This window comes from Artibeus jamaicensis, unplaced genomic scaffold (assembly GCF_021234435.1).
Source record: "Artibeus jamaicensis isolate MK-2021 breed Jamaican fruit bat unplaced genomic scaffold, CSHL_Jam_final scaffold_474, whole genome shotgun sequence".
NCBI lineage: Eukaryota > Metazoa > Chordata > Mammalia > Chiroptera > Phyllostomidae > Artibeus > Artibeus jamaicensis.
Window position 1 is genome coordinate 237,506 of NW_026522046.1, and position 17,457 is coordinate 254,962.

General features: G+C 37.2%; 1 non-coding gene across 1 annotated transcript; it reads left to right on the forward strand.

Moving 5' to 3' along the window:
• The first annotated feature begins 6,615 nt into the window (after positions 1-6,615).
• LOC119039130 (U4 spliceosomal RNA) lies at positions 6,616-6,754 on the forward strand. Its single transcript, XR_005080561.1, has one exon. It is a non-coding gene; the product is annotated as a U4 spliceosomal RNA (small nuclear RNA).
• Positions 6,755-17,457: the final 10,703 nt, after the last annotated feature.

Genomic DNA, 17,457 nt, shown 5'->3' on the forward strand with positions numbered 1-17,457 from the left:
TACTGTAGCATCGAAAATCTTCGTGGAACACACAGCTTTCCCTGGTCATAAGCTTTTTTGTTTTGTTTTGTTTTGTTTTGTTTTGTTTTGTTTTGTTTTAATCACTCATAAATATCTCTGCCAATTGAACTGTCAGAGGCTTTAACAATATTTTGCTATCATTTAAACAAGTGGTTCCTAAACTTACATATACACTGAAATTACCTAGGTACTTCTAAAAATATCGATGCCTGGGACCCACCTTCAGAAATGCACATGTAATTAGTTGTCTGTGTGGCCTGAGAACCAGCATTTTTACATCTTCTATGTAATTCTAAGATACAAACAAGAATGAAATCAACAATTTAGGTCATGGATTTCAATATCTGTTTTACACCTCTGTGTACTAATGACATGAGTCTTAAAACTCTACTTCATCATTTTATTCCAGGTTTTTATCAGATACTCTCCAAGTTCAGGAAATGTTTCTTAACACCAGACTCCAAATCTGAACACAGATGACCTACTTAACACTGATAAATAAAAATTAGCGAATGTCCTATGGAAGCCCTTTCCAGGAGGAGAAGGAGACATGAATGCATAGATGCTGCCCTCATCGCCTCTGAGAGCCACCTGAAATGCAGACCGTTTGTTCCCCACCACTGGAACATACCCTGGGAACCACTTTTTCCTCCATCAATTTCAGACACTACTAGTTTTACTATAACATTTTAGGAATGATTTCTGTTTCCTTCTTTTTATTTGCCTTTTTCTATTTCCATGAAAGTCATAGTAATGCATGATTTAAAATAAAATTCTGATCAATACAGGCATGAACTTGTAAATGAAATTGTAAAACCTGTTTAGAAGTCTCATTAATAAAATCCAATATATAAAAATGTAAATCAGTGAAAGAATTGATTAGCCTAATGTGACATTCATGACACTTCCACTCCTGGACTCCATGTTCTCTCCAGTGAAACACTGGGTATATTATGTGCCACATGGAAAATATCCAAGGCGAATAGCCTTATAAGAAATAGTTCTATCTTCTGGGAAGTAATTCTTTCTTGTTGAAAAACAGCTTGAACACTTAGAAAAGCTCTTAATTGGGGATAAGTTCCATACCACAATGGAACAATAATTATGAACTCCAGTCTCCATCAGTACCTCCATATATTGTCCACTCCCATGCTTAATTATCCCCTCTTTCCAACTGTAGGAGATGCTGTCTGTGAACTGTTTTAAGCTTATCTGCCAGGTGCAAGTCCAGGGCCCTTTGGCAGATAATAGTACTTGCTGAAGAGGTTTGAGTTTGGTAAACTTCCCCCAACAACCTTGCTATTAAATTATAAAGAGAGAATGTCTCAGAAAAAAATCAACTAAATAGAGTTGTTTATTAATTAAACATTTATGATAAAGTTAGTGCAAGATAAATTACACAGTCTGTTCTGGATCTTAAGAAAGACCAGTCTTATTGTTATTGCAGGGATCAATCCTGCACCTTGTAAAATGCAGGATTCTGGTATCTTATAGTTGTTAACCTGATAGTTTTCACTGGACAAGCAACAGTAGGAGCTTGCAGCCAGATAGTGGATAATTGGAAATTTTGTTGATGAAGGGTACCAGCCTTGTTGGATTCTTGGACACTGTTTATAAAAGGGTAGGCAATGTCTCTTAAACATTTCTCCCAATCCATTGTTTTTAAAAAGTTTCATTTCACCACTTAAGGACAATTCCTAGTATTCATCCATTTATTGTATTACTAGGACACCAAGTTCACCCATTTTTGGCATCGGCATGACAACTAACAAAATTTTGATTATAGCTCTAGAAATACAGATATCATGTTTAGTTTTCTCTGAGGTTGAGGCTTCCTAATGTTCAGAATGTGTGTCCCTGAATAGAATTCCAGATGTACCTGGGAATTACTTACATAACAGTTATAATTATTCCTATTTATAATACTATTATTCCTATTTATAATACATAGTATATGTACATATACACACATATACATATGTTATGTATATAAATTATACACATATCTGTTGTTTACATATATAATATTGTATACACTGAAGTATTTAACATAACTTAGTCATTATATCAATGCCATTTCTGCTTCTATCCTAGAAGTTGTTTCCTTCTTGTTTTATAATTATTTTTTCCTGTCTGCCTCCCTTACAGAATGAAAAGCTCCTTGAGGACAGAAATACATTATTTATTTCCATGCTCATGATATTCCACAAACAAATATGCTTAATATGTATTTGGAATAATAAACTATTTTCTAGAAGTTCTCATTCATCCTCTATTGTTTAACATTTTGGCTTTCAACTTCTTTCAAATTCATCTTCTTTAAAATTATGACTTGAGCTGCTTTTCCAAGGAGATATCCAATGGCAGATGACCCTAGTGCTGTGGGAGGGCCCAGAGGCCCTGGGCACCCTGCAATGGGAAGCTGTGTAGGCTTTGGAGGATTTGGCAGTGGCATCCAGGGACTGAGGTCTTGGCCAGGGTCACAGTTAGGGTCAAGGCCACAGAGCTCACAGAGGCAAGGCTGAGGGCAAGGAATGGATCCCTGTCACCAAGCTGGGCCACCTGGTCAAGGATGTCTTTGATCAAGTCCTTGGAGCAGATTCTATCTCTTCACCTTGCCCATCTAGAAATCTGAGATCACTGACTTTTTCTTGGGGGCATTTCTCAAGGACGAGGTTTTGAAGTTAATGCCCCTGCAAAAGCAGACCTGCCCTGGCCACAGGACTTGGTTCAAGGCATTTGTTGCCTTTGGGACAACAGACATATTGCTCTGGGTGTTAAGTGATAAAAGGAGGTAGCCACTGTCATCCATGGGGCCATTATCCTGGCCAAGGTCTCTATTTTCCCTGTGCACTGAGGCTCCTGGGGGGCAAGATCACAAACCCCATACCATCCCCTGCAAGTTGATCAGGCGCTATGGCTTCATGCTGGTGTGCTTCATCCCTGTCCCCAGGGGTGCTGGCATGTCTCAACCCCTGTCCCCAAGAAGCTGCTGCTGATGGCCAGTAGCGATGGCTGTTATGCTTCAGCCAGGGCTGCACTGCCACCCTGGGCAACTTCACCAAGGCCACCTTTGATGCCATCTTCAAGACCTATAGCTTACCTCCCCAACCTCTGGAAGGAAGCTGTGTTGACCAAGTCTCACTATCAGAAACTCACTGACCATCTTGTAAAGACCCATGACAGGGCTTCTGTGCATGTCACCCAGGCTCCAGCTGTGGCTACCACATAATAATTTTATACCAGAAAAATAGTATGAATTATTCCTATTAGTGATGATAAAAAATAAATTATGCTGTGATATTTTCATCTGAAAAAATAGAAGGGAATCTAGGCTGAATTGGTTATTAAGTGCTTGTTGGCCATTAGACTTTAGAAATTAAATTATCACTCTTTGTCATTTTTTTTTAAAAAAGAAAGATTGAGCCCTGGCTGGTGTAGCTCAGTGGATTGAGCGCGGGCCTGCGAACCACACGATCATGGTTCTATTCCCAGTCAGGGCACACGCCTGGGTTGCAGGCCGGTTCCCTGCAGGCCAGTTCTCAGCAGGGGACTCATGAAAGGCAACCATACATTGATGTTTCTCTCCCTCTCTCCTTCCCCCCTTCCCCTTTAAAGATAAATAAATAAAATCTTAAAAAAAAGAAAGATTGCAAGTGACTTCACACGACTCAATAACCCAGAACAGAACACATTTTCCCAACTGAGACCATGCAGTTGTCATCACTAACGAACAGCCCCACAATAATCACAAATTCCAGACACTTACTTTGTGAGGGAGATGAATCGGAAAGACACAATCATCATTACTCATCGACCTTGCTGGGGGTTTCCATCTTATTTGCTCTAGTTTCTTCCTCACAGGCATGTTGAAACAGAAATGTGAAATGGTTTGCCAGATTCATTTGGAGAAATCACTGATTGAGATATTAAAATTGACATTTATTTTTGGTACTATAAAGGCTGAATCCTGAGATACCTAATCATTAAAGTATTTTAAGAGTGAATAACTCTTAAAAGCTCCTGACAATTTGTGAAGCTAATTGTACCTCCTACAGTTTTACCCCTAATCTGAACTAGGTAGATTTCTCTCCCAGCAGACAGACTGTTCCTCAGAAACAATGTAGAAAAACACAGAGTATACAGATCACTATATTCCTCTGCATGGTTATGACAGTTCTCTGTGGGCTGGGGTTATTAGGCAAGTGATGAGAGCCTGGCTTTCTGATATCGCGGCTTCTGCAGTCTCTAGGTACACTCACTGCTGAAGTCATTTTTTCCAGAGTTGGATTCCTAAGTTAACCTCTCAGAGCATGTACATTGTTTAAGTCCTCCCTGAAGACAAATGCACAACAAACAGGAAGAGACCTCATTTTCTTGCTCAATTCCCGTATTGTTCCTTGTGTCTAACACTTCAAAATTGGGGCTGGCAGATCTGTCTTTGAAAGAAGGATGAGCCAGAGTCTCCACTGTGACTAATATGAAACTAACAAATTGATAAAAACTGTCAAATTTGTGAAATTCTGAATTTTTTCTGGAGTTTTGAATCATTCATCTACACTAAATAGAAAGACATCAGCTCCGTTATGAGTAGGAAAGAACGCATATGATTGGATGTGAGAGTCTGATGAATTATCTCAGTTTTATATACCTTCTTGACAATCTTCAATCTATTGACTTTTCAGTACATTGTATAAAAGACTATATGAGAGAAATTAATAAACTAAACAGGTCCCTTTATAGGTAGAATAAACATAAAGAAAAGTGGATTGATATAAGCAAGTATAATGATTTTTGGAAAACACAAAAAAATTTAAAAGTTTGGGATTCACCAAAGTGTAACTAGATTGAAATCATCCCCAGAAATAATTAAAAGAATTAGAAAAGCAAATAGATGTCATTGGACAATCAAGGAATCATTAAAAAGCTCTAAAAGGATAATGAGAGAAGTAGGAAACTCAAGATCCTCATTTGCAACACATACAGTTGACCTCTGAGAAACAGAAGCTGTTAAAGCTGCTTTCAGCTACTGAGGCACATGTTCCTGATTTTTGATCAGTTGAGGTGTTATTACAAATAATTTAGGTACCATAATAGTTAAAGTATAAGTGATTTTAAGGATGCGCCTCTTTTTTATAATACATTGGAACAGATATAACACTTCCCTTTTAATGGCTTCCATCACCCAAACTTGTCATCTTGTGTGGGAGACAGAGTTACTCCCTGGGGGTCGCCCAGCCTCACTTAGCAGATGAATCCCAACAAAACACAGGAAGCAAACAAGGCAAGGAACCAATACAAAAGGATGAGAACACTTGTACTATCAATATTGACTGGGAGAGAGAGGTGGGATGTAGTAGTAGGTAACTAACAAGCACTTAAACTATATAACAGGTATATAATTCAGGGATGTTCTCCTACAGAAACCTTGTTGTATTTACTATGTATTTTCTTTGCTGGGTTTGTAATACAGAAAAAGATTAGTCTTAAGAAGTTAACTCAAGAAGGTGAAATTTGGCAAAAGAGATGAGAAAAGTATTTGCTAGCTAATGTTTATTGATCATTTATTCATGTTCAGGTCTGTGCTGAACTGTGTACACATATTGTCTCATGTGCTCCTCATGGAAACAGCTGAGTCAGTTGTGATTCTCTCTATTTCATTAATGAGAACTATGTGTATTTGACAATTTCAGAAAACTTACTTGATAAATACTTATTAGATAAATGGAGTTCCGTTAAAAAAAACCCTACCTATGATGTTCTCCATATTGCCTCTTATAAGCATAATGGATGTTAGAATATTAAAAGAGCCATAAGAAGATGGTAAATTAAGAGATGTTGGATTGGGAGGAGAGAGATAGCTCTCTGAGATGGATTCACAGAAGTCTTTAAAAACAGCAGTACATAAGGACATAAACCGAGCTAGCATAAAGTCATCGTAGAGTTCCTGTATCTTAGGGGGTTTTGTTTCATCCCCTCAGCCTCTCTTGTGCTAGACAAATTATCAGGTGAACCACATGCGGCTCCGCCTTCAGGACTCATGCACATTTTCTGAGAAGAACCTGGTGTGGCAATCACCATCCCCTCATTTTCTGCAAGAGCAGCAAAAATCTGCAGAGCCTGTCTGAACCTCAAGAATCATTTATAATGTGTTGTTTTCCTACTCTCGGGCTTGAAGAAACGCTTTATTTGCATCATTGATTGAAATGTAATTTAAATTGCCTTTGTGCTAAAGTAGCTTGTGAGGTGAGAATCATTTTTTTAAAGAATGTCTTGAAAAAAATTTTCAAGTCTTTCTAGCATTATTGAATAACAAGACAGATCCTATGTTCTGTGTCGATCCTCAGACTGCACTTCAGTTTCTGTGGCCTGAACGAACAGGGGTATGGGCTTCATCAGAGCAAATCAGGGCAGCTTCAGACCCACAGGGTGAGGGAGTCTCAGAGGTTCCCCGAGGCAGGAGCAGTTCTAAAACTCCTGTGTTTCTGAATAGCTTTTTTTCTATGGAGATCACCAGTCATTTAATGATCAAAGTAAAATCTAACCCTCTTTTCCTTGTAGTCTCTGTTGCCAGAAGGAGAAAGCTATTTTATTTGCTTTGTGCAGTGGCAGTATTGTAGCCAATGAGGTTTATCCGAGTTGCGATTATTGCTAATTAAAGTTTATTTATTAGATAAATTAAGAAAAATCTATCACAGTTTTATCCCCTCAGTTTTAAAATTCTTCTTTTTGATTTTTCTTGGTTTTCTATATCTTGCCTTAACAAAGACTCTTTTAACTTATATTTAGAGTATACATGTTATTTTTTTATTTGCTCTTGTTAATTTCTTCATAATCTTTGTAACTAACATTTTAATGGCTAAGGTGCCATTATTTATTAATGATTAGTTATTATTACACAGGAAGAATGCCTTTATATTTTAGTCAAAGTAAAACATAATATTTAATTTTAAAACCATCATATCACACGTTTTTGAAATTTTTTTTGTTTCATTTCGCTACATGGCTTGTAAAACCTGTGTAGATATTTATATCTCTTTCTCACTAATATGTGTAGTTTAAGTATTCTTAAATTCTTACTGAAAGTATGAGGGATGGATGTAATTTAATGAGGTAAACAAGGTAATAAACATATTCTGAAATTTACATGCTTGTATTTCGTTCTAGGTGAGGAACAAGAGAGGTGGCAGCAGAAATGGAGAGTGGATTATTTTTCTTTTCATTCTACGTCCTTGATCTCCTTGGTGATGCACTCTCCTCTGGTTATAGTGACATATGTTTTGCTCTCAACATGTAGTGCAAAGGAAAACATCTTATTAAAGAGTTACTCTTCTAATGGTGAAATTTCCAACAGTATATTTCATGGGGAAATACTTTTTAAAAAATATTTTATTTATTTTTAGAGAGAAAGGGAGGGAGAGAGTGAGGGAAAGAAATATCAGTGAGTGGTTGCCTCTCATGTGCCCCCTACTGGGGATCGGGCCCACAACCCAGGCACGTGCTCTGACTGGGAATCAAACCAGCAATCCTTTGATTCACAATCAGGTGCTCAATCCACTGGGCTGCAACCAGCCACGACTTCACTTTTAAGAGAACTTTCTTCAAACATTAAAATTTGGTTAAAACATCCTTGTTACTGAAGTGACTTAAGAAACATTGTTGTAGTCATGAGGTCTCCTGGGAATTTCTCAAAACATAATTCTCAAGTCTGCTCTTCTATGGGTTTCACCATTTCACCATTGTTTGGTCTACCCCCACCACAAGATAAAGTACACACTGACTCTATTTAGTTCTAGAATTTCAACTGGTACCTTTTTTTATAGCTTATATTTTCTCCCCTGAGATACCCTATCCTTTCATTTACTATGAGTGCATTTTCCTGTATCTTACTGAGCATAGTTAATTGACTTATGTGTATATTCGCTTATTCTCAGGGTTGACCTCCATTGATTGTTACGTCTCTTGAGAGAATGGGTCACATTTGTTCTTCTAAAGAGTGATGGCATTTTGTGTAGTAGGCAGTTACTTAGTTGGGCATACATTATAAATACTGTCTCCTAGGCAGTAGCTCAAATCTCAGTCAAAATTTGGCTTTGTTTGACTTGTTTTGTCTTTCCTCAGTCAGGTTGCCTTGTCTTCCCATACACGTACAGTTTAGGAGTCAGATTTGAGCAAAGTTTGTACACAGATTTGAGGTCCTCCTCTTTGGTATTATCCCTTTTGAGATTCTACCCTTACTACTCAGAAGCAGTCCTTACCCTGAACTCTGTGTCCTCTGGTTCTACAGGCCAGAAAGTCTGCAAATTATTAGAGTTTTACTCTTTATTCACAGCACTACATGTCACCTGCTCTCTGGCTAAAGTGTCAAGAAATTACCTCCTGCATTCCCCTTCTTCCAAGTTTCTATTCTCCTCATGTTTACTCTGTAGAACCTTTAGGTAACTACTGTATTTTTCAGACCATAAAATGCACCTAGATTTTGGAGGAGGAAAATAGAAAAAAATTTTGAAGCAAAAAATACGATAAAATGTTTAGTAACACAAATAACATAATATTTCACCAATGTAAATGTAAACTGAACTCAACCACAGCATTAACAACCATTATTCCTCCCAAATAGGGGGTGCATCTTATAGTCTGAAAAATGTGGTACTATTTTGTATTTGTTTCTAGAGTTTATAGTTGTTATTCATGGGGTAGTAAGCCTGTGATCAGACCACTTGGCTATCAAAAAGCAAAGCCTTGCCTGATGAATCTCTTCAAAACCAACAGAAGGAGCAAATTAGAATAACCAGCAAATGTAATTACTTGCTGAGGAACCAATTGCATGAGTAGCCCTAGAGTTATGCCCACTTGGAGCTGAAGAGGCTCATTATGAACAAAGAATAGATTTCCTGAGGGTGGCTTCAGGACCTTCAGGAGTCAGCCACCCCACCTTAACCACAGCCTGAGCCATAGCTTGACCATGCCAACCTTTCCTCTCAAACCCTAAAACATCTCCCCCACACGCGTCTAGACTTCTGTAACAGCCTTCTCGGTAATTCCTTCTCTTACAGCTTCTCTCTTCTTCCAGTCTAGTCTGAACATTAGTTTTGAGCATCCCCCTGCTCAAAAAATTTAATGGCTCATTTTCTAATTCATGCCAAATGTCTAAGCATAATTATTATTTTTCTAAGTTTCCCTTATGAGGGATAAGTAGAAAGCACTGGTTGGGAAAATCAGTGCTCAAGTGCACACTCTTAAACACATCTGAGCTGAGAGAAGTAATTTATACATTGAAGCAATGAACCCATCCTTCCTGGTTTAAATCCAAGCTTTAGGTTTAGTTATGCTAACTTTGACAAGTTTTTTTTTTCACCTCTCTGCATCTCAGTTTCCTAGCAGTAAAGTGGGGTTAATGAAGTTCTACCTCAGAGGGATGTTTTGCCCTTTGAGGATTAGGTTGAATGAGAGAACATTTGGAAGGTGCCTTAGAACTTTTCCTGGCAGTAATATCCCCCAGTAGTGTTAGCTACTATTAACATTATCTGTGACTTGGTTCCATTCTCTGGGAGATGAAGGACATAGTTCTATTTGGATCCAGGGTGGGAGGTGGGGATGGCGGGGGTGGGGAGTGGAGACAACTGTACAGAGACAACTATACTTGAACAACAATAAAAATGTGGAAAAAAGAAAAATGAATGATTCACAGGCAACAGGTATTAAGAGACTATAAATCTTTGTTCAACTATGAAGGAGGAAAAAACCCAGCTACAACTATATCAAACTATTTGTCATTTCTTGTTCTGTGCATTATACAATTTACACCTTCCCACATCAAAATGACTTTCACATATGTGAAATGACCCTCTCTTCCATCTCTGTCCATTGAAATCCTTTCTATCTTTTAATGCTAAGCGAACAAAATACCAACCTACCCTAAAACCATGCCTAATCTCACTCAACTAACAGCTCTCCTTCTCTAACCTTCCAAAGAGGCACTTACCTCATTTCTTATGTAATTTTTCCCTTTTGTCCATATTCATTCCCATGGACCATTTGTTGGCTGCCCAACAACAATCACTGCAATTTGTCAATGGTTGCATCCTTACCTGTTCTTCAAGAAGTACCTATATGTACCAAAATGTCAATAAATATCTAATGAATCTAATGTCTAGTGAATAATATGTAATATTCAATAGTTATATTAGCAAATAAAAATAACATTAAAATGTTTGTTTTTATACTCAGAAAATAAAAATGTTGTATCAGTTGCCCCATTGTTTCAGGGATAACCAAAATTGGTGATATCATTTTTTAAAAGAGCAAAATTTCTCCTTGGAGCACATCTTACAATTTGGTTAACATGTAATTGAATTTCATGGTATAAGCCATGATGTTCACATCCCAAAGTCTGGCCGCATGGCCCATTTGGCTCAACTCAGTTCACAGCTAGCAAAAACTGCTCGGTGCTGAATTTCACACCTGGTTTCCTGGGACCAGATGGAGGAGCAGTAAATAGTACAAGATCATATAGATGCCTGAGAGCTACCTGTGCACAGTGATATAAATGACAAACCAAAGCATTTAATCTGTCATCCCCAAAGTTAACCTCCTACCTTGGGGACTAAGACATAAACAGAGGCAGCCTTTCCTTGTGCTGGGCTGGCATTAGCTTTGCCTTCCCAGCTGACTAAAAGCAAACACAAACTGTGCACAGAAATAAAGCCTGTCCCATTACCCAGTGTTCCTGCTACAGTGGTGTGATTCTATAAGGCTGCCCTTGCAAGCTGTTTTTCTGAGATCCATCTGGAATTGTTTACACAGTGAAAATCTTATTTGTTTACTTGTAGACATCACTTCCTGTCGTCTACCTAGTCTAAACACTGCTTTGTAGATCCAGAGAGTAAAAGGAAACTGCGTTAGTGGGAAAGAGGAAAGTCAAATATAGTTTGCTTGTACTTCTTAAAATTGCTCAAATATTAAACTAGTTAAACCAGAGGTGCTAAGAGAGATTGGGTATCTCTATCCATTTGTTTTATAGTCATGGAAATAAACATCTATGCCACTACAATGGCAAAATTTCAAAACAATGTGGAACGCCAAGCCTGGCCACCTGCTCACCAGTTGGTGATTGGTGGCTTTACATCTTCAGGTACTGGTTTTGTTGTCTGTTAAACAAGCATGTTGTTGCAAGTTTTTGAAGGCCCATCTAGCTCTAACTCCTTAAACTGAATCACCTATCATTATTCCAATATTATACAGATTGTTGGCAGAATTAATTTCTTTGGGTTTCTCGGCCTGAAGTTCCAATTTCCTGATAGTTGGCTAGGGACAGCTCACAGGTTCTAAAGGCTGCCTCTTTCTATTGGTAGATTACAACGTGTGTGCCTTCATCCTTCCAGGCCAACTCGAGTGTGATCTCCAACTTTCTTTTCTACGGTCAGTTGGAGAGAAAACACTGTACTTGTATAGGGCCCTTGTGATTAGATTATGTCCACCCAGGTGAGATCCACCATGTCTTTTAATCCTACTCAGTGGAATAAAATCTGTAATTTTTGTGGTATGGGCATGTATACTGAGGTAGAAAAATATTGGGGCACCTTAGATTCTTGACTGCCACAACATTTCATATTTTATAGCTATAAGGAATAGTAACTCCTCTATTAAATTTTCTAATTGGTTGTTACTAATGTATAGAAATATTATTTTTAAGAATTTAAACCACCATCTGAGTGTGGAAAGGACTATGTATATATTAATTTCACTTCCACTCTTAGGTTTTGTTATTTGTAAAGTATAAAAACTTTTACAGCTCTAATTAAGATTGCAAATCAGTTGGCTTTGAGTTAATCAAAAAGGAGGTTATCCTGACTGAGACTAGCCCCTTAATGAACCCATACAAGGGACTGGGACATTTCTGGAAAAACAAAACAAACAAACAAAAAAAAATAAGAAGCAGTAAAGACTCTGGTGCAGATCTGGAAAGCACAAACTCCCATGTGGTAGAGAGGGCTATGTGGCAAGTTAAAGGGTGGCATCTAAGAGCCAAGAGCCACCTTCAGTTGACAACCAGCAAAATAGCCATATTCCCAGGCAGAACCAACTCTGCCGACAACTGTCAAGCTTGGGGAAGACCTCAGCCTCAGGTGAATTCTCAGCTCTGTCCAACACCTTGGTTTCAGTCCGGTAAGACCCTGAGCAAATCACCTAATTTATATTTTATTTGACATGTTTGTATTTTTATTTATCTTATTTGGTCATTATTTCACACTTTCAACTTCACAACTCATGTCTTTCTTCAATTCTGAGAAATTCTCAGCCGATAGCCTAATTATCTATTCAAATGTAGCTTCAGCACTACTCTATTCTTCCTTTGGAAATCTGATTAGGCACATCCTAGATCTTCTCAAACTGTTGTGTGTCACTTTCTTTAACCTCTTTTTAAATTAGCTCCATTTTGAATAAATATATCATACTATAACAACAATGAATTATTAGAAAGTAAAATAATGTGCTTATTTTAAAGTCTGTCAAAATGCTCTATAAAATTTATTTTATGTAAATTACTAACCTAATTATTGATTTTATTGCTATATTTGTTAGTATTAAATTACTCCATGCATTTGGAATTAGATTCCAGGTGCATTTTAAGGTTGAAATTTAGGTTATATTTGTTTTGTTTTCACTGTTATATTTCTATCCTTCTGTATTCACTTCTCACTTTCTAGCAGTTTCCACTAGCATCCTCCAGCCCATCAATGTAGAACCACATTGATAACATTGCCCAGATACAGCTTTGAAAGGATACAGGTTTTATCAGTTCTTATTCTGAAGACTATATCTGTACCCCTCCCTTCAACTCCCAAGTTCAAGATTCCATGTAAGCTCTGGCCCCAAGCAGCCATGAATAATTTTTATATCCTGCTTCCTTAGATAACGAAACAATAACAACTCTATCTCTGTTCCAAGTAGCAAGATTGGCTCCAAATTCCCAGTTTGTATACAATACTCATTTCTTTTAACCATTCAGGAGCCAAGCCCCTCCACTTTTAAAATGAGACCATAACATTCATTATAGTTCTACTTTTAACCAATGTGCCTGTCCAATGTGTCTTTGATCCACCGAGATAGATAAGCTGTTTCTATTACTCTGGTTACCTCTTGTGTATGTTACTTGCTATGTTCTCTCTGATTCTCTGTTATATCATCTCTGTATCTATCTGTCATCTATGTATCTATCCATCTATATTTCTACCTCTTTATCTGTCTACTATATACAATTTTATTGCTAAACATTTGTAGCCAAGGAGGTTTGAATTATGAACATATTATACCTTTCGATCTGGAGACACTGTGAATTCTTATAATCCAGAAATTATTCAGAAGGAATTTTTATTGTTTGTTTATTAACATCTGGTATCTTTGCTGCTCCATCATTAACAAACTTTTTTTTTAAGATTATTTATTTATTTTTTAGGCGCAGGAGAAGGAAAGGAGAAAGAGAGACAGACATGTGCCCTGACTGGGGATTGAACCAGCAGCCTTTTGGTTCTCAGGCCTGTGCTCAATCCGCTGAGCTACACCAGCCAGGGCCAAAAACATTTTTTTGTTTTACTCCATTTAGTTTTTATTTTGATCATTCTATTTATCATGCCTAGGATTTCTATTTGGTTTGTTTACACATTTATTTCTTAAGTCTATTCTTGTTTGAAATCTTGTTTTGATTCATTGGTTCTCCTTTTTTTTCTGTTTTTCAACATTTAAATAGAACTATGCCCCTTTAAGATCAGTCCATACTCTCTGGTCCTTTGGGTATCAACGTACTTATATGTTATATTGCCTGACCACCTTTCCTAACTGTGCATGGTCTCCCGTGGGGTAAAATACTCACTTACAGTGTCACCTGTAGTGGTCTTTCTCTTCCATTGTGAAAAGTGGCTGTGCACTTCTCTTTACCCATCCTTACTGAGCTCACTGGTTCCATCACATTTTTTAAGTTTTCAATTTTTATTTTTTCTCTATTATTCACAGCATCGAATAGCTAGTGAGTTTACAGCCATACCACCCTGAATGCGCCCAACCTTGTCTGAATGGCTAGTGAAATTCTCACCCTATATCTTCATTTAGCACAAGCCCAAGTTTCCCAGTGGCAGGGATAGGTAACTATATCCTTAGCCTCTTTGGCTTTGACCTTGCCTACTATGTGAAATGATGTTGCACTCCTACTCACTTTAGAGCTATGTATCCAATCTTCATCTTTGACCTCTGAAAGTTTCCCTTTTGCTTGCTTGGCTCACAGTATCGTATTGAATAGGAGGACAATATCTTATTTTTATTGCCTTTAAGTATGTGAAGGTGAGAAAGAACTGGATAAGTGAAAGATAACTTTATACCATTTAAAGTGTTTAATAGTGAACCTTGTTTAGAGAAGTAGCATGTTTCCCTTTTCCATTTGTGATAAACCATAAGATAAATCACTACCTACCAAGAGTGCCTAAAGCAAAATCTTTTCGTATAAGAAGTTAGATGAAGCCAGTTAAATTCTTGGGGTTTTTATTTAAAAGTGTAGATGTTCTGTGAAGACATTTAAGAAACTATGCAAGGTTTCCTTAGGGGTTCAGCTCTTCCACCTATAAACTGTTTGAATTTGGGTAAATCACTTTACTTCTGAGGGTTTTAGTTTCATCATCTGTAAAATGAGATATGGATAAAATTATCTCTAAGCTTTAACAATTTTATGATTCTATGACTATCACTTTCCTTCGTATCATTTTTAGTAACATTTTTGAACAGAGGGTTGACTCTCGAACTGCTGGCTGAAATACTTTTATGATTCTTCATGCCCATAAAGTACATTAAGATGCTGGGAGAAATGGCTCTCTCTGACCATAGGACTATATGATACACTCATTTAATGCTAATATAAATTCAGAACTTCCCTATAGCTCCTCTGTTAGAAAGTTTAGGCTGCCGTTAAACTGTTGAGCAGAAAAGCAGATATTTTTCTATGATCCAAATGATCAGCTTCTGTTGGCAAAAATACGTGAAGCTGGTGGTGGCTAAAGGGAAGATGCTGTCAGCAAAGCACTTAGGCACATTCTTTATCACACGAATCCTAAGTATCTGTTTTTCTCTGTCTTTTCTATTAGATTGCAGGATACTTGAGGACAGTAGTTGTGATTTATGCACCAATATATCCCTAGCAACTGATACAACAGACATAATAGCTCTGTTCCATGTTGCTAACCTGCTCACATAAATTATCATGTTTAAGATAACATCTTAAATATTATCAGGATAATCTGACAACCACCTTCCAAGAGAGGTACAAATGTTTTTCCAATTTTACAGATGAAAACATTAAGGAAATAAAAGAACACAGTGCATTCAAGTCACTTAAGTGGTAGAGGCAAGATTCTTCTTTTACTTTGCCTGACTCCAAAAGCTAAGCTCCTATCTTTTATTTTTTGGTATTTTAAATAACTTATAAGACTTTATTGTATTTGCATCCTTTTGGAGATACTATATTCTCCTGTGGATGCTAGGTTAAATGCAACTCCGCCACCATCAGTTGAGAAATGGAAGTTCCCCATTTAGGGACTCGACCTCCACACCCAAATCCTGAGCTCCTGGCAGCCACACAACACCACTTTAATGGTCAGTGGCATGTATTTACTTATATTTTTGACCTATTAAGTGAACCATCACATAAGTTGAAAATTGAGATAAATTTAATTAGAATTTCATTTCATCTAATGAAAAAATATTTTGAGTGCCTGCCAGGAGCCAGGTACTGTGCTAGACAATTGGGAAGGTACAGAGAGAAGCAGAAGACAGTTTCTGCATATAGAGTTCAGGGTTTAGAAGAGTGGATAAAGTCAAGTGTAAATGACTGTAATACAAGTCAGAAAGATTAAAGGGTATATGAAATATACCAAGACTGTGTACCTTAGAGACACAAATGAAAAGACTTTGAATCCCAATTAGAATAGATATTAAGAAGATGACATCTGAGAATGTCTTAATGATACATAAGATTTTGATAAGAATAAATATTATGGGAGTGAAGAATGAAAATGACATTCTTAATCAATCATTAAGAAATGTGTATGAGTAATAGACTGGTACAAGCATGAGGTATCTGTACAAAGATAAGTGGACGGTCAGCCTTTAGAAAGGTAGCTAAGGTATCCAGTTTTTGTTTTCCTCCTCTTCTCCCATCTCAGAACTTTACTGCTGCCCATTACTGTTTGGGCAGGAGTATCAAACAATGTCAGCTTAAGTTCTATTCTAGTCATATTATTAGAATTGGGGTGTGGTCTTTGCTGTCTAAGACAGAATTATATGTCATAAGCATTAACAAAGGATGTTGTCAAGAAACTGTATGGTCTTGTAAAAGATTTCCAAGGGAAAAAATCTGCTTTTGCCCACATTCTAGTGTTCTAATACCTCTTAAACTCACATAATTATAACAATAATGCAGACCTGAAGAAATTGTCACTCCTCAAGGTTGAAAGGTGCTTTGAACGTCTTCTAGCTATTTCTAGTTCCCCATCTTCCAGGGATTTTTCTATGCCTAAACTAAAAGCTGCCTAGTCTCTTCTTATAGCTCTCTAGTGGGAAAACTCTCCAAGGCATCTCTAGGTTACACAGTCCTTCATTTTCAATAAGAAATGGTCCTTTTGCCCTGATTTAGAGTCATGCATTAATGCCTCCCTCCACAAAGAAGTGTCAAGTGACACCAAGAGTGTCAAGAAGGATGGATTGTAACCTTGAGATTTTGTGACAAATAGAGCATGTCATTTATAATGGCAGAAGATGTGAAGAGTGAATGAGAAGTTAAGGCCTGAATCTCAAAAACTTTTCTTCATTAATAATAGGGCCAAGTTACTCATTTTGTTAGTTCCTGAATTTTCCCAGTCTCCAAAATGGAAAGACTAGTTCTGTATCATAAAATTCTTTGACCTTTTTTTTTTGTATATGTAATGCAATAGTAAAAATGAAAAGTACATAGCAGCAAAATGTAACTTGTACATATACAACACTACAATTTTATGTGGAGCGCAGTTTATGAGATCAGTTCTCACTCCTGTTTGCTTACTTTTCATTATCCAGCTAGCACAGAAGTTCCGTGAGGTTGAATCCACACCTTTTGAAATTCTGTTTCTTCACAGCTTCTAGCACAAGCTCTAGCCCACTCCAAAGAGCATTTTAGTAAATGGAATTTTTGCACATTCATCTTGCCAGAATCACCATTTAGAAGTATATTACTAACTTGACAGCTACTTCATTCAATTTTTTTTAATGCAATCACAATGATTACATCATTACTTGCCTATACAAATCGTAATTTAATTGGAGAATAGATGTCATAAATTTTGTCTGCTTGCAAATAATTAAAAACAAAAGATTTTTATCCCCAGAATTGCTTTTGTTTGCTCTTTTTTTTTTTTT